At 34.3% G+C, this 25,379-nt stretch overlaps 1 protein-coding gene across 1 annotated transcript in view; it reads left to right on the forward strand.

The window, feature by feature from the left end:
- The first annotated feature begins 4,658 nt into the window (after positions 1-4,658).
- LOC108722856 (serine-rich adhesin for platelets) overlaps positions 4,659-25,379 on the forward strand; it is a 70,786-nt gene continuing 50,065 nt past the window's right edge. The window contains 1 exon segment of the mRNA XM_018448198.1: positions 4,659-5,761. The gene's annotated coding sequence lies outside the window, so the exon portion shown is untranslated.

A 25,379-nucleotide genomic window follows, 5' to 3' on the forward strand; every position in this document is an offset into this window, starting at 1 on the left:
ACGCAGTGGCGTAATATCCACCATTGTAGATCATTCCGATCACAATCGAGCAAGTCGCTCAAGGATCCGTCGTTGCTTTAAATTGTTTTCTAGAACAGGTTCTGCGACGAGTAACAATCTCGTTATTGAGACGGCATTATCGTTAATAAATCGCAGTTTAACGAGCAAAATCATGACACTAATCTAATCTAATCTAACATTATCTAAAATCTAACATTATAAATTATTTAACATCACCGCAATACTTTTTCAAATGGTTTTTACAAACTGACCAAACAAGGATGGTGAGAACTCTCTTTTTAATCGTGTCCGCAATATAATACGCATTTTACGATATAAATGGAAACGATAATGGATTCTTAACGTTATTGTATACGTAGATCGCTCTGTCGATTGATTTATCGCGATGGGACTTTGAGAAAACAAACTCTCGCGTTTGTCTTCGCGAATTAACGAAACGCGGTGAACGAAATGCAAATGCCTCGCTTTCGATCGCTCGCTCGCGCGACAGTTGCAACCGGTAAGCGTAACAGCCTTGGGAGCGTAATGCGGGGTCTATAATAGAAGTCATAGCGATCTCTCATATTCGACTGTGATTGGTTAATTTTCTATTGTAGACCCCACATAAGAGCTTCGAAAGCGCGTAAAGCCGAGTCGAGGATCGCGGCGCGGTTTTGTCCGCGGATGCCGTAATTTAGCCATCGCGTGTCTTTGAGAAAGAGAGAAAGAGAAACGGGAACCCGACAGTCCTGTCGCACGCCACGGTTCGTCAGGTCGCCCGACCGGCAAAAGAGTCACATACTAATAACTGGAGCAAAGAGTTGTGTAAGCCGGTGGGTGGCCGCCTTTCTCTGCGAGCTACGGCTGCCAGGTTTAGCGCTGAGCATGCTGCCGCGTATACACCGACCACTCGATTTTCTGCGCTCGCCAAGAACGACGGAGAAAGATCGGCGGACACGCGCGGTTATTCAGAAGTATGTGTTGAGAAGCGAGAAAAAAAAGAAATAGAGAAAAAATGTCCCGCCATCACGACGATGACGTTGGACTAGCGAGACTCGAGCACGCATGTTCCTCTCGTTGAGCCAACACTCCACCTAACTGGTAAGTATGTACCTGGGATGCGGAAATGAAAAGACTCGATTTTTCTCTTTTGGGAAAAACTCACGAGAAGATATATCTTATGAAGAGATAATCATACATGGATGAGTGATTTTTATGATTTTAAATTACGTAAAAGTAATATGGATAAATTCTAAAAGTTGAAGTAAAACTGACATGCAAACGATAGGCGAATCGTTAATGATATTAAATTTTGTGTTATTTATTATCTATTATTGAAATTCAGAATCGTTCCTAAAAAATAAATGCGAGCGGACGTTTGTTTTTGCATGTAACAATCATCTCGAAGGATATTTTATCGTTAACAACTGAAAGAGTGAATTGCCGAAACGAATAGCTTTGTAAACTTCAGACTTATATCTCGATTTCTACAAAGTGTTTAAACTTTTCTCTCATATATTTTCAAAACGTAATTATTTTTGCTTCTTTTTTGCCTTTTGCCACTTTTTTTCGTTCTTTAGTCTCTTCTTTACAGTAATAGGTACTGTATTTAAATAGTTTTTCTGAAATTCACAAATTATTTTTCTACCATATAACATTTACTACACTGCACTATTTTGAAATAGTTGCATTTAATAGCTTCAATTGGGAGAAAAAGAGAAAGAGAGAATTTTTTTAATTCTCTCTGAGATTTTTCTTTTTTTCCTTCTTCAATACAATATAATGCACTACGTTTTCAAAAAGATATTCTCTATTCTATATTTTATATTACACACGATAACTTTTTGTCTTTTTACTTTCTATTAGAAGTAAACAAAATAATTATCTGATTTATTTTATGAATTTTAGATAGGTAAGAAATACTATGTGTAAACATTATTGTCTAAAATTAGACTTTTCATCTGCAATTATAAGACGTGACTACGCTATTTTTAAGTTATTCCCCACGCACAAGCCAGACATAAAAGGAGCATTTACGAAAAATTGGACAGCTGCGAGAACGGGTTGGATTCAAGAGATCGGAAGGTAAGTGAATTGTCGCGAAGGTCGTCCAGCTCACTTTTCCCTCGCACTTTTCTCGACTGATTCTCGGCTCCTTACGGACCTCTTACTCCCGTCTGTCTGCCTGTCTGTCTGTCTGTTACACTTCCATTTCACTGTACAGCTACAAGCCGTTCCCATAAGCAGCACAGTTAATTTCAATGCTTAACGCGGTTCCCATATAATATAATAAAGCATAACGAATATGTGTTCACGTGCATATTTTCTCATTATACTTTTTTATGTTATATTAAAACATTCGCACACACAGTCATTATTATACTCGTTGTAGCCGAAAACCATCTTTTTCTCGTGAACCGAATGTTTCTCATGAAATGTAAAATTACTGAAAATTCAGCCAGCGTTATACAGACATTACTGTAACGACCCATGGTATACATATAGTTATCTGAAGATCCTTTTAAGGAAGAACGAGTTATTTCAAACGTGTTATTTAACAATCACGAAATTAAAAAACGATTGGACGAATGAGATGGGAATTGCAACTCGGTCGCGCGTTTCTCTTCAGCGTTGACGGGGCGGTGATTAAGACCGTCAAAAGTGACATCAGTGAGCACGCAATTTCGGCAATGTCGAATCGAAAATGACTTTAATATCCCACGATCGACCCCGTGTACTGAACTTTGCCCTCGAGACAGACACATAACGTGGCGGCTTCGTTTTTTTTTTCGTTAGAATAATTATTATCGTGCTGTGGTGGCTCGTAAACGACGATTTATGATTTATGTTTTGCGTTACGCGCGCACGAAACGTTCGTGAAAAAAGCGTGAGAATCAGTGTTGTGTAACGAGCAGATAATAATAATAATAATAACTTTATTGTTCATGTGCAAGATTTGATTTTGATAGTAGTTATTTATAAGGAGCACATAAAGAAAGTGAAGAAAATGCATTTGCGCCTAAGCTGTTGTTACATGTAACAAAAGATGATCATTCGAACGCAAGAAAGCATATAACGTAAAACAAAAGAAGACTTAAATAGCCAGATGCAAGAATATAAATATATAATAATAATAATAACTGTATTTATATAATAATAATAATAATAGTAGTAGTAATAATAATTATAACTATATTGAGTGCAATGGATGACAATATTAGATGTTAATAAATCAACACATACAGAGAAATAGTGACTATATGCTACCAATATAGAGCACCAAAATATGCAATAGATGAGGCTGCAGCTGAATAATTGATCAACGGATGTTCTATCTCTATATGTAATTATTAGTGGATTATTGTATATTTAGTGGATTTAATAAATGAATAATGAGGGATTAAAACGCAGTCGAAAAGAACATCAAAGAAATGAAGATGAAAAATAAGAAGGATTTTGTTGGATTTAGATGCAGTGCGTTAGAAGAGACCTGATCAGCTACTAACTATAGATTATAATTTAATAGCTTTATAGTAAAGTCTGCAATCAACTCAATCAGGGAGCTAGTTTTAAATCCTTTGGATGAATTCAAATCAGAGTCTGATGCATATAATAACATTGTGGTGCCATGCATACTGTGCAATCCAAACTGACATTTAGAGATAATTGTGCTATTGAAGAAGACGCAATTGTCTGAAACGTACATTCAAAAAGCTTAGAATCTTAGAGAGAAAAGAAATAGGACGAAAGGAAGAAAACAAAAAGCGATTAGGAATTGAAAAGATTAAGTTTTAAAAATTGAAGACACAATAAATTGTTTCAAAAAAAAATAGGAAGATATTATAGGATTGGGGGGGGGAGGGACAATAATTGCAAGAATGTAGAAAAGAGGATAAAGGTATTATGGAAGACAAAATAGGAGCATACATATCCTGAAAGATTATATGATAGTCTAGATTTTATGCATTTGAAAATATCGTTTACACGGAAAGAATAATTTTGATGAAGTATCTAAAAATTTAACTAAATACAAATTTGAAAATAATTTTATTGGACTATCAAAATAAGTATGAAGGAAACTCAAACATGATGAGTAATGCTACAAAAAACATGACATTTTAGTAACCAGTTTGAACGTTCTAATTATTTTAATAGTCCAATAAAATTATTTTCTGTATTTCCAGATCGATATTTGGATAAATTTTTAGATATTTCAGCAAAATATTTTTTCCCAAGTAGATCAGTCGGAATAATTGAAGCAAAGTAGGTGTTCAGGATATCGTCACTAGTAAAAAATAATTAAAAGTATGAAATGAACAGTAAGCGATGCAGAGAAAATTAATAAAACAATTATTCTCAGAAAAAGGATTGAACAAATAAAAACAGCAAGAGAGGAAGATCCGGTGAGTGAAATAAAATTTGCTTAATCTCGAATAACATTCACGAGCAAAGCCGAAAAGAAAGTAGAATGAAAGCAAAGTGAATCAAAACTAACATGAGATAAAATAAAATATTCAAAAGTGAATACAAAATCCATGCAATGCAAATTAACACTCTTTTGAGTAAAAACTATCTTCTAAAAATGATTCATTTTTCCTAATTTTTTAAATTTAGTTTTTTTTAACGAATAGAGAATTTACACACGCAATTCCTAAAAATTACCAATTTGTCCGATAGATTTGACTTTAAGCAAGATAGTGGTACCGGAACGAGAGAAGGCTGGGATGAACGAAAGAGAAAGAGAAAGAGGGGATTTCTCGTGCTAACAGAAGGGATAAGAAACCCATGCACGTACTCTTACCAGCGGTACGACGACTTCAGTCTGACGATCGCTTCCACGGAGCGAAGTTGACCGAGTCCGACGATAATCCGGGATCGTCTATCGGTTTGAGCACACAGTGACTTGGATCCTGACGTGTGATCGGTGCAAAAAAAGAAAGAAAAAGAAAAAAAGATTCGACTGTGTGCTCCGAAATTTTAGCGAGATAAAAACGTACCTTTAGGTCGTATAATAATTTGTAATAAAATTCAGAAGAAATTAAATCAAGACGCGAGTGATCAGGCCGCTTGGCGATGTAAGAATCACACTTAAAAAATTTATAAAAATATCGTATCGTTAAACGATCGTTGCAATAAAAAGCAAAGAGAGAGAAGAGAGAGAGAGAGGAAAAAAGTTTTTCTTTTTACTATCAAAATTATTAACTATTTCTAGGAGCGCGAAGGCAAGTCGGAGAGCTGATTCTTCCGGCATTTTATTGCCGCGATAATTTATATAATAACTGAATTTACGTAGTAAAATTTACTTCCCGCGTAGAATTTCTCGCGCGGAAAAAAAACGCATTGTGCGTTTTCACGACGTCCGAGGGATTTGCGACTTCGCCGTGAGGAAGCCGCCGACTTTGCGGCGCGAAGTGCGTGGTGTGCAGCCGGGAGAAAGTGCCAGTTTCGCTGTGCGTCGTTCATCGATTTTTCGGTGGATATTACCCACGGTGACGGCGGCGGAATCGATGATCGATCATCATCGGCGTCCCGCCTGACGATGAGAGACTCGCGTCTTCTCAGGACAGCATGACTCTCGGCGCGTGCGACCGTCCGCGTGCGTTAACATGCGCGAAGACACGCGTGTCCCGCTAGATCCTCCTGAAGTGATATACGCCTGGCTTAGAGAAAAAGGGAGACCCACTGGCAAGGATCGTCGAAAGTGAGAGAGATCAAGGACCAATCGCGAGGATAACCGTTGGCCGGCAGACGCGAGCTACAGGTTGGTCATCTCTCGTATTTCTTATCTGCGGCACTCTTCGAAGATAGTAAATTAATGTATCGAGAGGGATAAGCCGGTGGATTTAACAAAATGCGGTCCAACCGGTTCTTATTCGACTCGATAATTATCGAGACTCCGAAATTATCATAGTATCTTTTGATCGGTCGCCTCCAGAAAGTTTTCATTTACCAGCAGGTGTTTCGCGAATTATTTTTTCAGTGCAATTAGATATAAATAGCACGTCTAATTTTGGAAGGATTAAAAGAAGAAGTGAAAGTTCCGCGGGAATTCAGAAGGAAGTAAGAAAATCGAATCGTTTTGTTCGCGACTACGAGTTCGATTGTCAATCAAGCTGGAACTGGCGACTAACTTTTTCTTCTTTTTTTACCTTTCTTGGGGATTTATATTTTTATTAAGTGTCGCGGGCCGATATTACGTAATAACGGGTTGCATATGCAACATTATGCGCGACCAGCGCACCGCCTATATGCGTAAACTCATTTCAACCAGTTTCTCCGATATTTTTGCCCGATTCGAAAGATACTGGCTTTCACTATACAAATATATGCTTGCATGTATATAAAGGTCTTCTAGTCGTATACCTTAAATTGACATCCCATTTTCCTTTCGTTTATTCTCTTCGTTTGCTCTATTTTACGTACACGCAAAATGGTTTCGGTTTTTTTTTATTCTCTATATTCAATTTTTTTAAATAATTTCAGTACGCCAATTGTTAATTTAATCGTTAAATCGTTTTGCTTTTATCAAATAATAGACGTAATACATTGACGCATTACATCAATCTTATACGGAAGGAACGATTTTTTGCTCAAGTGTCTAAAAATTTAAATTTAGCTAGATATAGACCTGAATAATTTTGAAAATAATTTTGTTAGACCACCAAAATAATTACGTAGCAATTTCAAGCATGATGAACAATACTGCAAAAAGTTTTGACATTTTAACAACCAAATTGATTGGGCTAATTGAGCGCCCTGCGTAATTATTATAATGATCCAACAAAGAATTATTTTTAGATCTATGTCTGGCTAAATATTTAGATATCTACTTGAACAAAACCATCTTTTTCGTGATACGTATTACGGAATATAGATATATATATATCAATTATTATACATATATGTATAATAATATGTATATAATATATAATAATTGCTTAAAAGAGAAATTCCACTGATTAATCTAAGAGGATCCATTCTTATTCCTGTAACACAATGGTATCTTTCCAGAAACAAGAGCACAGTGGTAACAATTTTAATTATTATTTAATTATACGTCAAAATTATCATTTGAAGCAGATATTAGAATTGATTAGACTTTTGATTTCAATACACTTTCTCTGAAAAGTCAACAGCACAGAATTAAACCTTAATCAATATTCGACAAGCAAGAATGCAACGAGAATAATGTATACTCCGCGAACGATAATCGCCGCGTAATTGCCGCGCAGCGACGAGTCGAGTCGGCTTAAGGCGTCTCTGAAAAAAAGCCGAACGATTAAAGAAAGTTGCAAATTAACGTGCCATTGTATGGCACGCCGTGTTCTCGGTACTCACGGCGCGCCAATTTTCCGCAGTAGAAACGCCCGTCTTTTTCCAGCGCAGAGCGAGGAAATCGACTGCCGCGAGAAACTCGCCGCGGCGTGTCATTTGTTGCTGCAATTATTGTAGGGGGGAATAGGTGGATGATAACACGAGCGATCCATTGCGAACTCACGTTCCATGGAATTTTCGCTTGAGCCGATCAAAAGCGGACCGATGATCTCCGTTGAGAACGTTGACGCCGTTTATGTTTGCAACATCGTGAACACTTGTCTTTGGTGAAAACGCATGGCTGCAGTCGACTGCGCTTCAAACTGGAATTAATAACGATTATAAATAAAGCGAATTTAGATTTGATATATGTATATACATATATTAAAAATATATTCCTTCTTACAAGATATTTCTAAGATGTTATCTTTACTAATTAATTATCGTTCATCTCTCTAACATTATCGCGCGCTCTCACTTTAACATAACTTAGTATCTGGATGTCTTAAATTATCATGTCTTAATTAACATAATCGTGGGCTGCTCGTTGCGATTTTTTACTTTCAATTTTTTATTCCTGCAATTTCTTTTCGTTGTGCAATAAAAATATATGCAGTTTTAGAGTCGATTTTTGCAGATTTTAGATAACACGAAATGTCAAGAGAAGAGAGAGAGAGAGAGAGAGAGAGAGAGAGAGAGAGTATGCGAGTTGAAACTGTATAAAGAATTAAATTATTCAATCGTCATTTCACAATATATTTAACCAATTGCATCGATAAATAATAAGAACATAAAGAAAGAATATAAAGACGCGAACACATTCTAACTACGCACAGAAAAATTTTTGGTATATTGCATATAATTGCATATTATTTATAATTATATGGTATTTAGTACAATTAAATGTTATTCTAATTATGATTATTACCATAATATTAGTAATAATAATATATACATTTCTATCAACAAAGAAATGTATATAGTTGGCAACCGAAAATGATTATAAATATAGTATTTATTATTATAAAAATGGTTGCAATTATACTATAAATTATAGTTAAATATTTTACCATATAAATAGTAATTTTAATCAGTTTTATGATAATAATAACTATAATTATAATCATGCCAACTATATGTATTTGTTGATAGAACTGTAATTATTATTACTATCATTATAGCCGTAATGGTCATAATTGTAGTAACATGTAACTGTAGTCACAAATGTCAAAAACCTTTCTCTCAGTGTGTACTGATAAAAAACGTAAGGAACATCACGAAGATCATTTCCTTGTTCTGCGCTCGATTCACTTAGCCTTGTTTGTCGAATCGTTGATTGAATCCGGCGTTTCCCGAGGCGTCGCGGGAAACTCTCTCGCTTTCATTCGCACACGTGCTACGCATTACGGCCTTACAGAAGACACGCTCCGCACGCCACATCTGCAATTTCTACTTCTACCGCGAGAGATCCCGCGATAGAATTTTTAACAGAGAAAATCTCTTCTCTGCGCAACCGTGCGTGTAATTTCAGCCATTGAATTCTGAGAAGGGAAATTATTTATTATATTCGTATCGATCTAAAAGTGTAATGTAGCCTTGCATTGCATAAAAAGTAAAAGAATAAAACAGACAATGATAGGAATCTCAACTATGCGCGGAAACATCTGTACAATGAGACCTGCAATTCGACTAATTGAAAGAATAAGTTAAATAATATATAAGGGTGATGTATTTAAAGTATAATTGCGATTGAGAGGGATATACGAGACTGTTATATTAACTCGCGTTAATATCACTTTCTTTCTCATTTTTGTCAAGTTAACCGATCGGTTAATTTCTACGACAGATTCCAAATGAGAAGAAATATGTGGGTGTTTTAGCGGATTTCCTGTCGCGGATAGATATCTCGTAATTTAGGTCGAAAAGATATATTATTAGATACGGAGATATCTAGAGATACGCAGTTTCTCATCGTAATCCACTTGTCGGTCGCGATAATTGCTAGAAAGCAAGGAACGAGAATCATCGCCTAGACCTTTTTGTTCGTTCCCCTCGGACTGACCAGAAGTGTCAAGGACGAAAGATTGTTATTTTTTTATTTTCATTCATGAGTTTTCCATCCCGTCGAGTATCTTGACTACAGTGAAACAAAGTAGCAAGTTTGTGCGCCTCGATGTAGTTGACTGAGCGGCGATTTATAATAGATAACAATTTTTCGCTATTAAAAAACTTGCAGAAAACGACCTTCACGCGTAAATATAAACGTTTTTGAGAAATGCTATCGCGTTTTTTGAAAAATTGCTTATCGAAAATGAAAGCCGGCCAGACACGCGTTGCAACTATCGCCGCTCGACGATTATTTTAAACGCGATGGCTGACCACCTCCGGTATCTATTTGTTCGGCCGATACTTTAATTCGCTCTATTTCCAACGAGATATTTGACTCTTTGAACCGTAGCCGATTAACTTCCAATCTTTTTTATAGTGACGTGAGGAAATGTATAAAGGGTTTAGAAATAGGTTAAGAAATATCAAGTATTTTTATAATTTACATTAAAAGATATAAAGTTTCTTTTTTGTAAAGTTAAAAAAAATTGTGATTTTGAATTTTTGAAGCCGCAAATTTTTTCAATTTCTTTTGTTTCTTTCAGATTTTCTTTTTTTTAAACAGAAACACGATACTTGTCCAATTTTAAGTTCTTTGTCTTAAATATACGATTTCGAGATGCTGATATGTATATGTATCATTTTATTGGAATTTTAAGTCAACCTGATATCAAACTTAAAATGACTAAATATAAGACAACAAATATTAAAAATAATCGATCAATACTTTAGTGAATGCGTTTTTGCATGAAGTTCGGCTTACGCAATATTCGCATAAAATACGCCCAAAACTTATGTCAGAGAGAGAGAGAGAGAGAGAGAGAGAGAGAGAGAGAGAGAGAGAGAGAGAGAGAGAGACAGAAAGAGAACAGTAAAGAATATTAAGCCGCCCCAGTTTCATAATTTCACATGCAAAATGCATTTAGTGCTTGAAAAGTGCGTTTAATGTATTGCGCAGAAATACCACGTCAAAGCCAGATAAACATTATTTAAGTTTTTAATTTCAATTTTTTCATACATTATATACATTTTGACAAAGAACTGAATCAATTTTATCGCTGAAAGAATAGATTAAATTACTTAATCTCGTGATAGATTCATCTAGATAAATTAATTCTCAACCGGCACAAGAATGAAAATCGGAAGGAAATAAAATGGAGTTCAGAATGAAATAGTATATATTGATGTTGTTTATTTCAATTTGCTTGCAATACGAGTCACGGTAAAAAACAAAAATATATAAAACTAAGGAATGATTGTGTAATATACTTAGAAAGTATCTTCCCTCGCGGTCAATCTCTCTCTCTTTAAAGATCCATCTCTTTTATCGTAAAAACTTGACTGTTCCTTGCATTTTTTTTATCTTTCTTTCTTCGTTTCACTTCTCCTTCCCTTCTTCTTGATCCCTGTTTCTTTGTCGCCCCAGGTGCACAATCGATAACTCCCTAACGATAATCGATACTGCGTTACGCAAGAGTGCCTTTAAGACACGACCCACGCGCGAAATGCATTGTTAAACCTTTACCGAGTATGTCGTGTTACGGAAGGAGTGTAAGTCGCCGGGCGCGAATAGGCGTTTGCCCTGATTTTTCTCCCAGATCGCCACTGTCATTCTACCTCTTATCGCATTATTCATATGTATAAATACATGAAGTGGATAGATGTGTTACCAGAACCCACGCGCAGTCTCATATTATTTTTATAACTTTTATTCTATTGATAACTTTCTTATTGTTTTTCTATTTTATTGTTATTATTGCGTATACACTGAAAAAAAAAATAAATTTTAATAAATTCTTTGAATAGTTTTTCAAATGTAAACATGTATTTATTTGACACAAAAATCATTAATTTGATTCAAATGATTTTTTTATTGAGTAAATATTTATTTACTATAAGTAAATGTTTACTTAGTACTATTAAAAATATATTATTGAAACTTAGTAAATTTTTTTTAGTGAACGGGATGTAATTTTGTGAAATATGTTTAATAATTTTAATTTTAATATCTTATATGATTAAAAATTAAAAAAACCTTATATCAACCTATTTACATTATTAAATTAAGACAAGATTGATCGAGATATTTTTTTATATATCTTGAGATTGAATCTTTAATCAATTGGCTTAGCAAATATAAGATAAAGGATAAGGAATGGGTCCCTTGAGGGTTAAATAACTGTTAAATTAAACGTGTATATCCTGAACGTTCTCACTGAATTTCGAAAGTCCTTTTGTTCCGCGTGATCGATTGACGTGATCGAATCTGATAGACATAAATGGACTATTGATACTGGAGACAACTACGTGAACACGTCCACGCTTTCATCGTGAATTTAGCTTTCTTTAGTGCAGCTGATCCATTGTATTATTATGTTCGCTTCTTAAATATAATGTAGATCTATATGTATATATTTATCTCTGTATAGTATATTTGTCAAATCAAAGTTTTATACTCTGAGTTAGAAATACTCAAGTAAAAAACTGGCTACTATTTAGACAACTTTTGATTGTGTAAATCGCCATATTCAGGACGGTGCTTAAGATGGAATGAGATGCATGGATATCTCACTTTATATATATATTTTATGCATAATCTATCTTATTTTACCTTAAGAACCATTCTGAATATGACGGATATGGTGCCCAATCTTTTATCATAATTTTTACTCTCAACAAAGTCAGTTCAAATCTTAAAAAATCCCTTATAAAATATCACTACAACCTTTCAGCCGTGTCGCTGAAATTTTAAGTAGAAATATTTCCAATACATTGTATAATAATTATAGTATTATGAAGTGGTATAATTTTTTATCAAAAATATATCTATAAATTTTAAAAGCTAAATCTTTACAAATGAGAGAAGCGAATGAGGGAATTATAAACAAATGTGATCTTCGCTTTAAGATCAGCGAAAGAAAGTGAATGAAAAAGTGTTCAATAACTTTCGTTTAAATGATCGCGAAATATTCGGTACTCGTGAAATGAAATCTCCTCTACGTCGACGATTTGCGACGGCGGTAAATCGCAAGGGATAACATAATGAGGATAATGAGATAGCGAGGTTGGGCAAAACGACGGGGCTGACATACTCTTTCTTTTTTCACTTTCACGGCCGATTGCGACCTGCGAGTCGTCGCGTGGGATGACTTTCGGATTATCGGATAATGTCCGGTCGTTTTCGCCGATATCAAACGACATCGATGAGAGCCAGATGGATCTGATTAACGTTAATAATCGCGGGATGTAAACAGAACGGATGAAAGCAAAAACGGTGCTATTATGGCTTTGTTATAATAGCGCCGTTGCTTCATTATAGTAGCGACAGCTCAATTACCGAGCGACACGTTAGACGCTACTGAATGACGACGAAGATTTATGAAATCCTTACCGTCGACTTAAGACGTTTTTTCTCTCTATCTTTTTCTCTTCAATTGGATTCTCTTTGGAGAGAAAAACGATGATTATTTAGACACACATCAGAGTCGATTTATCGAATACAAAAGACAGTCCGCCTTTTATTGCCGTATTATTGCCGGTTATAATGTAATTACCGTCATTAGTGAATTTACATAATGCGACGTCTTCATCCGTTCTACTTTGTTCATCCCACGTTGTTTATGGCCCGCTGGCGGATTATCCGGGTGGCTATTACCGTGAATATTTCTACCAGGGGGGCCTGCGCGTGCCCTCATTATGAGTTCGTTCCGCCGCCGATTTCTCAATGATATAATCGGATAATGGCGAAGGAATACGGCTACGCTAAGTCCAGCGAGCGTGGCGCTTCAAGCGCGTCCGGGGCGCGAAGGAAAGAAAAAGAAGGAAAAGAAAAATGCAAATTAATATGCACGCGCGACTCGCTTACCGCTTACGCGACTCGCGCGGCGTAGGTGTAATGACGTAATAATAAGAACTCGTGGAACGAAGTCGCGATAGCCCTTTCGCCGGAACCGCCATGGTCGAAGGGCGTTTACATTCTGCGGGAGACGAAGGTCACCTGTTGCACGTTTATCTATTAAAAATTCTGCAGAAACTGCAAGGGACGAAAATGATAGTCGCGTAACAGTTTAAGTTGTGTGACTTGAGCGCATAATTTTAAACAATAATAGTTTTTAAATAATAATTCTTGACGTTACGTATATATTTTCACGGATCATTTGCTCTTTTATTACGAAGATTGCTGAAAATATTACACCATCTGTAAACCTTGATATCACAGTAATCACCATTATTGACTTGGCAGTGGGATATCCCTTTCTCTCTCTCTTGTGGTTTTGAAGATTGAGAGAGAGAGAGAGAGAGAGAGAGAGAGAGAGAGAGAGAGAGAGAGAGAGAGACACGTATATTTTATATCGAAACTGACCTTCCTCTTACCAGTTGCAGAATGAAACGCTGATTCCTAGTTTCAAGTAGCGCGATTAGGACAAGGAGGGCTGGCGTTCTATTTCTCTTTCTCTCGCTCTCTTTTTCTATCTTTTCGTTTCTCCTTTTTCCTCCTTCGCCTTTCCCCTTTCCTTTCTCGCTTGTTTTACCGACCACGGTATTTCTGCTCGCGATGTTATCCAATCGCGTTTATTTATTGATACCGCGTTCTCGAGCTAGCTATTGTGTACATAAATACAGTTAGCCCTTTACATTCGTCCTTCTTCTCCTGCCTCTTCCTCTCCTTTGGTTTCACTCTCTCTTCCGTTTGTTGCGATTTTCTCGCACGAGCTTCCGACTTTTCACTGAAGCTGTATTGTTATCTTTTTTACGAGAGAACTGTAAATGGCAGCTGAAATCATTTGACAGAATTGACGATTATTTAGAAAAATAGTTTGTTGTAGTAGACGGTGACGTAATATTGCAGACATATATGTGTCCAACTTACATTTACGTAAATTGGTATTATATTTGCCTAGAGTAATGCAAAAAGATATTGTTTTTCGATCAAGTTTGTATACACACAAAAACATTTCTTCACATTTGATATTTCTATTTATTTGGCTTACATTTATCTCGCTAAAATGTAATTTTAAATGATACCTGCATTATTTTATTGAATATAAATTTTTTAGTTTTGTTACACAGTAAAAAATTTGTGTATTTTGTGTTGGAAACGGTCCACTCACGTTTGTGTTAACAGTTTGTGTTGAATTTTTTAACATATTCGAGTGTTAATTTAACATAATGTGATTATGTTATTTAAACATTTTTTGTGAAATTGATATTCAATGTTTCTTAGTGTCAAATTGACACAATTTATGAGTATGTGAACAAGTAACATAAAAATAATGTGTTTTAAAATTTTAAGACAAATGAATGAAATATGTGTTAATTTAACATATCATAAATGTTAGTTTTCTGAAAAAAATATGTTCCCACAGTTTGTTTACAAACTGTGTCGATGTTATCTTTCTTTGTATTTATTTTCTTACGTAATATTTGTGTTACCTTCTAACATATTCATCTTGTGTAAAATTATCTCAAAAATTTAAATGGACTGTTTGGGACATGCGATTTATGTTAAATTCGACACATTTTTTCCAACTGTGTAAATTATATTATTTGGCAGAAAAAAACAACAGTGAGGTAAAACAACAGGTGCGATAAGGGGTAGGAACCAAGTAATGTAACTTCCAATTGTATGAAAACTTAGATCAGACACCGAACAAAATCAATTTTGAATGTTACTCGTAAATGGACGGCTCGAAGATAAAATAAAAATGACAGTACTTAAGTCATGTTACTAGCGTTACATCTATGCCGTTATCTTTAAAAAAATGTTTTATTTAGAAAATACAATTTAGATACGATTTAACTGTTTACAGCAGTGTGAATTATGATAGCGCTCACAGATATCAATACGAAGTAGATTTCTCACCACTTACAATTAGTATATTTACGTCTACATTTCGCAATATTTTTTTTTCTTCCATCGAAATAATCTCTCATTTTACAAAATGTAATTTGCGTATTGAATTAACACAATCATGATGTTAAAACAAGATTGCCACTAAACTGGAAATCAGGGAAATGATAGGAAAATTGAAAACGATCAGAAAAATGAAAGAAAACTATGGGAATTTTGTAAAATTTCTGAAAAATTAAAATTCTTGGCTTTAAGGAAGTTTAATATACATCAGGGTTGGATAAGTTAATGTTTTTTAGTTTTTTTTTTAACTGAATAAAGTTAAAGTTAATGGCTTTACGAAATTAATACAGTTAAGTTAAAAGTAGAAGGAATAAAAATTTAACTTAACAAAAGTTAAATTAATATTGAATTAACTTGAGTTAAAAAAAAGTTAGTTTCGAAAAAAATTATTTTTGAGGTCAAAATGTCCTAATTTTTCTTAAAATGAGATTAAATAACAACTACAATATAGATTATTAAGTAAATTAAATTTTTCATTTTTTTATTCACATATGATTTAACATAACTTTTTAGGTTTTTACTTCTTAATAAGCCTTAAGCCATAAAAAATGGACCAATTACAATCAAATATTCTCCTCGCATGCGACTATAATTGGTCAATTTCTTATGACTGAAGGCTTAAAACACCTATTGTAGATCCGGACTAAGGCTTCTAGCATAAGGCATAAGCCAATCGGAGGGCTGCATTAGCATCTTAAGAAATTACTTAAGATGGTCTTAAAATATGAACGAATTACGAATATTACGCCCTTAGTGTTATTATATTTTATTATTTTTCTAAGGCATTTCAAAAAGATAAAAAAAATTGTTAACTTAAAAAAAAGTTAAAAAGTTAAAGTTTAAAAGTAAAGTTTAGTTAAGCTAAAATTTAATGCATTTAAAATTAGTTAAGTTAAAAGTTATTAACTTCTTAACTTTTTTTTTAACTTTTAACGTTTTAACTAGTTACTATCCAATACTGATATACATACATCTATGCAATTTTGGAATAGTACCAACTTAACAATTAAATGCAACCACATTAATAGTAATTCACATTGCTATATATTAAATTGTTCTCTCAACTAAATATTTCAGGATTTCTAAATCAGGATGAAAAAAACAAAAAATTTCAAAATATTATTGAAAGTATCAGAAAAAATTATGAATTTTGTATGAAAATCAAAGGAGTCAAGGAAAAGTTTATGGAATGTTATGACAAAGAATTTGTGAAAAATTCATATAAAAAAATTCTTAAATAATTTCCTTTTCGTACCACGCGTGAATAGGATGATTAAATCTCCGTAAAAATGAAGTAAGCCGACGAGATTATATAGCTTTACGGGATCATTGTACGTTTTAATCGGCTGTCACCTTGTCAATTAAGGGCCTGTTACACGACCTTTCGACATTTTCTGCGGCTTGTTCATGAATGCAGTCTCGGAACGATTGATACATCTTTGGTAATCGACCGGTCCCGAGGCTATCGCGCTGAGATGTATTAAGATGCGATACACGCGCGTGTTTTGCACCTCTGCGGAGGGGAATGTCACGCTGTTTATCACCGCATTGTGTCGCGGTAAAGATCCTTTGCTTCAAAGCCGCGGGAACGTTTCAACACGAGTGGTTCATTCAGCGGACGAATGACACGGCTCGTTACGACCGCGCGAAAGCCGCAAAAAGAGCAAAATACAATCGGTTAACCGAACGGTGAACGTTTAGAGAGAATGTCCGCTGCCCGGGCTTACGTGTAATGTAATGCGCGCCAATTGTATATCGGTATACGTCGATATATTAACGGTGCTCCACTGCAGCATAACGCCGGAGAACCGATCCAATCAGCCAACCGTGAAATGCAAACGATCCTTCGCGTGGCGCTACGATACTTGAAATTTTCTGTGAGATATAATCTCTGAACTTCGCGATAACAAGAAAAATGAATTATTTTAAAAAACAATCGTGACACAAAATTTAATAGATTTTAAAGATATACTGTCAAAACACCGTAAAATATTTAAAAAATAAAAATATCGAAATATTGAGGTCACTATTTTTTATGAATTGAATCATTCCTTTCTTCATAACGTTGTGCATTTTCGAAGCAAAGAGAAAAATTTAAATTCTATGAAAATACAATTTATTTGAAGTTAATTAACACTTTGACTGCGGCACGGATTTTTGTAATTAATAAAAACAAAAGTATAAAAACAAAATTTTTTAGGATGTGACCCTACCTACTCAAAATATTAAATGCGATTATTATTAATGCGTTAAAACTGTGCAGATGTCCGCGGAAAAGAAAGCGGCAGTTTTTGCCGAGGTGAGGTCGAAATTATTATTCCCGTTTAGTCTCATCGATCTCATCGCTTTTCGGAGCACGGTGATTTATCGCACGGTCTACCAACGCGCCGCCGCTCATTATTCTACCACGCTGACGAGCCGATCGTCCGGATAATTGGGTCTTTACGTAAGATGATCGGTAGGAAAGTTCTGTATTAATCTGCGGAGGCGGAAGATGAGTGGCGAGTATTCCATTGACGATATACCATGGTTTCGATGATCGGATGGTTCAAATACTTAGTACTGCAAATATTTCACAATGAAATTAACGTGGGAATAACCGATAAATTAATTCCGATGAAATAGATGCTAGATGAAAGAATGAATTTTTAATAAAAAGAAAATAGAATAATCGGATTATTATTTTAATGAATTCAATTAAGTTTTCCCAACAACGTAGAAGTTTGCACATTGAAAAAGAATTTACTAAATCTTAATACATATTTCTTTGAATAATATTAAGTAAATATATTTACTTACTAAATAAATATTTACTCAATAAAAAAATGATAGTTAAACTAAATTAACGATTTCTGTATCAAATAAATATGTACGTTTATATTTAGTAAATATTTACTTAAAACTATTCACAAACAAATATTTATTGAAATTTAATTCCTTTTCAGTGCAACAATATGACTGCAACATTTGCAACTGTTACTGCAATATTTTTGAAACGCTGTAATGTCATTGCAATATTGCTGGAACGATTTGATGTATGGATTATAACATGTGATTTAGCAATTTAAATGTCAAAACGTAAATTAATTCACACCGTTCAATTTTAAGCATATTTCTTATTTGTTCTGCATAAAATATAAAAATATGGTTGAACATTTGAACGCGGATACTCCATGTTAGAAAGAATGCTTTTAAACAATTGCCCAGTTTGCACATAGTTGCTTAAAGAAACTAAATTGAGCTTGGAATTGGTCTCGGTTACCTCGTCGGAAATTCGTAACTTCCTGCTAGAGTGAAACAGAGATCCAGATCATCAGCAACGACCGATCGACACGCAAACCTCCGATCAATTTCCGGCCTATCTGAAACGCGGAAACTGGAACGTAATTGGAGATCGATCCCACGTAACGTCGAGACGCGTAATCGCCCGAGCGAATTAATCGCCAGAAGACAATGTAATCTTTTTTATCTGAACGTTGTGTCCCGGAACAGCTTAATTCAAATGTGTATCTAGATCAATAGATTCTTATTTTATAGAAACGTCTAATTGACTACAAGCCCGACAGATAAAAACACTTGATATTAAAATATATTTTACTTTATAAATTTTCTAAAATTTTCTGAGAAAAAAAATATATATACTTTAATTACAAAAATATGTACTTCATATTTTTTAATATATGGTGTTTAGAAATTGCATTGCAATATGCGATTAATGCTTTGATTATACAGAATTAGAAAATTTTTTCTTTTTTCTTCTTTTGTAAAAAAACTTACGTACATATCTTCCTAACCCCTCTATTCTCAAATTCTAAATTTGCTTGTATATAGCTTCGATTCCACTGTTTTTTCGCACCATCTGCAAATCTTTTATTATATAAATTCGAATCTCTACATAAACTTAATTCCAAAAGTTCGCGCCTATAGTTCGCTTGAAATTTTCCTCGTATTTTCTTGGCGAGGAATCGACATCGCACGAGTTATTTCGATACATGGAGCTTCAAGAGGAAAGAAACGGGCAGCTTCGTGACTCGCCATGAAAGGGAATAAAACCGCGCGATCGCACAATCGGATCGCCGAGGATTCGCCGTGGATCTGTTTAGAAAGTTAAGGATGCGCTCACGAGGCATCCTCTCGCTCTCTCATTCGGTTCGCGCACGAACGCGCCGTTCAGCTCTGTCTTAATTCCGAGCTGTCACGGCCAGAATAAATCCTACGATAGAATCGCAAAAGAGGGTATACACATTGTTTCGCGACGCTGCGTTTATGTAATCACAGAATTATCGTTATTATCATTCGCGTTTCGATCTTCATCGGTGAAATATTGTCCGACCGATTCGAGCGGCGACTCGCAATCGAAGTTGGATAATGAGGATGCTCCGAGCTCTACAATGTAATAATAGAAATGACATATGATGGAGGGATCCATCGATCTACGACAGTTGCCTTGTCGATTAGAACGCGGATTAACGTACGAATTGTTCATAGAAAATCATATACGAGTATATTCATATATAGAATAAACATATTGAATATATTAACGTAACTAAATATATAATAAAATTATTAAATAGATAATATATAATATGTAATATATAATAATGAGATATATGATAAAGGTATACATTTAATTATTTTAATATGTTTAATTAAAAGTATCATATTTAATTAAGTCTGTTTACATTTTCTAATTGAATCTTTTTAATTCTTGGATTCTAATTTCTTCCTTGTTAATTTATCTTAATAGAAATTAATAAAAAGCTAATAAAAGTGTTCTGTTATGCACAATTAAATATGTGATATACGAGACTTGCATATCAGGATACGTATTTTAAACGATACGCAGAACTGTTATAAAATTTAACACAAAATATGATGTTTAATAGGATTATTAGGATTTTCGAAATTTAAACAGTAAATATTATAATTATCGAGCAGTCCTTTTGCATTAACTCGCCCTTATGAATATTTATTTATTGTTACAAATTTATTTTATTATTTATAACATTTAAAGGTCTATAATTCCTTTTTTATCTTATTAAGGATTTAATAGTAAAATTATACATTTTTAACTATGTTAATATATATTCAATTAGTCTTTTATATTTAATTAATAATAAGTCTACTTAAATTTTCTAACAGGAGTTTTTCACTCTTCTTCTTGCATTTTATTTTCTTCCTTGTTAATTTATCTTTATAAGAATTTATCTTGATAAGAATTTATCTTGATAAGAATGGCTAAAAGTCTCTGTTACAGATATTAAAATATGTTATCTATACTTATTGATACGATAGTTAATAGGGGATAGCAATGAATAATATATCGTACCATCAATTATTAATTATTTCGTGATTATTAATATATCTTTAAAGATTAGAGAGTACTATTATATATCTTTATAATATAATAACATATACTCCAATTATCTGGACATGTAAAACGAGAAAAATAAATTCGCGACATAAACATTCGTTTGTCATAAATGTAACATATCGGTGAAATCAATATCTCTCTCAATCTAGAAAGTTTACCAGATTCGACTGTAAAGAAGTGACGCATGTTTACAGTATGCTATCTAATAATTAGAGATTAAAAAGAAAGTATCGCTTGAACGGCTCCACATATACACACATGCATCTTCGGAGCTCGATATTTCTACGAGCTCCTCGTTACGCCGAGAAATTCATGAGAAGTAATTTATTCTGATTCCGTGGCATCCGAGCGGTTTCGTTTTTCAATATCAAGATGCACGGATTACGCGAGAACATTAAATCTCTCTCAAAGATAACGGTGTACGAATATGGTGGCGAATAACGACGAAAATACACTAATGTAAAGATCAATTATATAACATGATATAATTACATTATAAATTATAAATTATCATTGCTTCCGGCGTTGTTTCTCTTTTCTCGTGCACATTTATTTCCTCGTAAAATATTTGTGACTCTTGTCGCAAATCGGAAAATCTGATCGCGTTTCGTTTTACACTGCAAAAATGTTTAGACTGAATACACGACCTTGAGTTTCTTACTTTCGGAAGGAAAAGTGGAATCTATGATGTTAATGTATGCGGAACGCGTCTCCAACGCGGACGATTTCGAATTCGCTTTCTTCCGCGTAAAATTAGAGCCGACGCGACGAATCGAGAACTATTAATTAGAAACGAGAAAATGGGTGGTTTCCTGGTTTCTCGGTATTCAACTAACGCCAAAAATCGCTTGTCCTTAATGGCCTCAATGCAGTGAAACTGCATATTTCATCTATCATCTCAAACCAATCATCGCCCAAGATATATGTACGCTGTACATGAAAAGTATAAATTACATCTAAGATTGAGATTATATATATCGTAACGATTATCATAAAAATATCGCATAAAAGAGTATTTCTAGATTTCGCTGTTAACAGCGCAATATCGAGATCATAGAGATAATATTATAAATATAAGACTGTACATTCCCTACTTTAACTGAGCTTAGCATCTGTGTTCTGTTAAATGTTGAAGCGTATCAATGATTGCGTTCAACAGAAAAAGCCGTTTTTATTGTAAAATTTTTTAATACGATTGATTTATATATTTAAATTCAGTGAGAGGAATTAAGAACAAGACCAATTATATTAAAGAATTTTACAATAGTGTCAAAGCTGCTCTTCTGCCGAACGTAATCATCAGTATCTCTCTTTAATTCGTTTTGGGTGGGGAGCATAATAGAGACTTACAATTACAGCTTATATATTATATGTTCTAAGAAAATTTCAACAAAGTTATTTTCAGAGCTGTATCTATTTTAATTTTTAAACATTCCATCAAGATTGTTCTTTCCGTCCGCATTAAACTATATTTCTTTCTTTCTAAACAGTGACAACTTAATTAAAATGCGCAGTCTATATTATGTTTATGATTGAAATTTATTTACGAGTTTGATTATTCTTTTGCGGGCAATGCGAGATCGAGAATCCGCCGATCGATCGCAAGATTCGGTACGGCTGAGGGTGTGGTCACCCTCGTCATCGATAAAACGCATCATGCGTGCATCGCACGATACAAAACCGAAGGGGGAAAGTCGTTCGCCGTGGAAACAAGCCACGGCCAAGCCGATGTGCCGGTTTTACGTAAGGTGAAAATCGTCTCTTAGGAGCGCCGTCCACGGGAGACGCGAGGAAAGTGCACCGAAACGAGCGGAGACGCCTTGCGAATCGCGCACGTAAACAATACGCTTGTCGAATACGAGTAATACACCTTGCGAAGATAAATATGCTTTTTACGAGCAATACATTTACACATAAATATTGCTGTGACCTCCGTTACTGCAGTATTATTTCTATAGAAATAATACAAGACAGCGAAGAAGGAACGCGTTTATACCGCGCGGGTTATTTGAACGCGCAGTAAAGGCGAAGACACCGATTTACTGCACATATTACTCGCAGAAACTTATGTGTAATAAAAGGATTTTCACGCTGACAGAGAAACTATAAATATCTCTCTCTCTTCGAAAATCGCACTCGGTATTATTGAAATTGTCAATCGGCATACATTTATGGTCGCGGCGTTTCTCCCCCGATGTGTGTGTGTGTGTGTGTGTGTGTGTGTGTGTGTGTGTGTGTGTGTGTGTGTGTGTTCGTTACATTGATTTACAATGCATCCCAGTGACAGGTGCCCCAACCATCGTATTGATTGAGTTAAGGAGATCCTAAAATCATCTGTTTTACACGATTATTTTTTAAATAAGTGTTTAGAAAACTAACACTGTGTCTTTATATATATATATATATACATATTTAAAAGTCCTTTTCTTATAATTAAACTATAAACGATAATGTAGCTTAAAGCGGTAGATTTTATGATAAAAACGACAAATATTGGAAAATTACAGTTTTGTTATTGGCTTCTGGCGTCGACATGTAATAATATTTACTTTATATATCATGTTTTATACTTTATGTACCCATATAAAACAATCTTAGTTTGGACTAGGGATTACATGAACAATGTTGAATTCTTAGAATTAGACTTAGGCTCGATTGTAGCAACGTTACTTCGATTTTAAATGAGGCATAAAACTCTCTCTCTCTCTCTCTTTAAAGCGAGAAGGAGACAAAAAGGGAGAGAGTTGTAATCCTCGCTTAACGTTAAAATAATATTGGTGCAATCGGGCCTTAAATATTTAATGAAAGATTAATTAATTAGACAATTTATACATACATGTGCGTGCGATATTGATGCAATGATGTGTCAATGACATAAATATGTGTGTAAGGCCCGATTTTTTATTATCTGGTTAACTTGTGGTTAAGCTTAACCTTATATATGTTTCACCTAATAGGCTTCATCTATGACACCATCACAGATGAAGCCCATTGGATAAAACATTAGGTTAAGCTTAATCACAAGTTAACCACGTAATAAAAAACCGGGCTTAAGTCCTAATAAATCAGTAAAACAGAAATGACTTTAGGATCCCCTTAAATCGTTTACAATGAGATTTTAAGATGCAAAATTCAAGCTTAAAAGTCGTTGACAGACCACCTTGCGATTTTTCTCAACTCGTATGTACGTGATAGAGATATCCATCTTCGCCTTTTTACTTATCGGAAGGAATATCTTGAGTCCGCGTCGATGGATCTGACAAACCGCGATGTGTGCGTACATTCCCACACGTTGGAAAGCAGACTCGAGAAATGATTGAATCGCACTGATCATTCATAACTGCCACATAAACGTACTGAAGAAACGCGCCGATCGCGGGACCGCGTGTTATCGGCACTATTTATCGAGTAAACGCCGAGCCACGATTCGTTATGATAAATCGAGATCCGATAAACGTCGCGTCGCTTTTACATTGCAATAAAGTGCACACAAACCGCTACAGCTGTGCATTTGTGCAACTTGTGACCTTGATGCTATTCGAGTTGTAAAAGATTGTGCCAAATATTGTGTGCTCGTTTTGCAAAAAACGAATGTCTAGATCAAACCTGTCCAATTTGAGTTCCGGAGCCAAAACGTGAAGCTATCAACACAAAAAGATTCAATATGGGTAAGATTTCGGGAACTGTCAAGTGTTGATACGCATCTAATTGACACTTATCAACACTTTATAGTTCCTAAAATCTTATTCACATTGAATTTTTTTACATCGATGGTTTTGCGTTTTGGCTCCGGAGCTCAAATTGGACAGGCCTGGTCTAGATAGTTTATGGCTGTTTCAGCCTTTTGTATTCTTGGATGTAGCGTAATTATTACCAAACGTTATTACTTTGATCACGCTTGATTTTGTATGAGAAGAAAGATAATTGAAGAATTGCGAATTGCGAGTATTACTTGTTCATTCATTCTGATACTGTAAAGGACAATTTTTTCTAAAATATTTAAAAATTTAGCTAGATCTAAAAATAATTTTATTAAATTATTAAAATAATTTATATTATGTGTAAGACAATCAATTTAATTCCTAGAGTGTTAAAACTTTTTGCAGCATTGCTCATCATGTTTGAGTTTTCTACATAATTATTTGAATGGTCTTGCAATATTATTTTCAGATCTGTATCTATAGCTAAATTTGGAAATACTTCAATAAAATCGTTCTTTCTTTATTTTAATAACGAAATCTAAACATGAAAATACTATATTATTTTATTTTTTACTCTTTCTCTTTTTCTCTATACGTAGTTTTATTTATATAATTATATTTTTATAAAGATATAAAAGGTAAAAAAATATAAAAGATAACGTAATTATATAAAGAATAATGTAATAACCATAGAAATAGTTTGTTATGAAACTAAATAAATACTTTTCTTGACTGTCATGATAATAAATGATGTTTAAAACATCAACACGATAATTAATAAATTGCTTCTGAGTTATCAAAGTTTAATAATGGAGATGAAAGTAACTTTTGCCGATAATCTAAAAATAAAGAATCGCGAGGAATAAAGAGAAAGTTGCGTTACACAATAAAAACAAATCGCGTTTAAGAATTTCGGCAACGAAAATATCGAAGAATTATAAAGAAGTAAACCTTCTCCGCCCACCAAGGC

The sequence above is a fragment of the Mycetomoellerius zeteki genome, unplaced genomic scaffold (assembly GCF_001594055.1).
Source record: "Mycetomoellerius zeteki isolate Tzet28-1 unplaced genomic scaffold, Tzet1.0 scaffold220, whole genome shotgun sequence".
NCBI lineage: Eukaryota > Metazoa > Arthropoda > Insecta > Hymenoptera > Formicidae > Mycetomoellerius > Mycetomoellerius zeteki.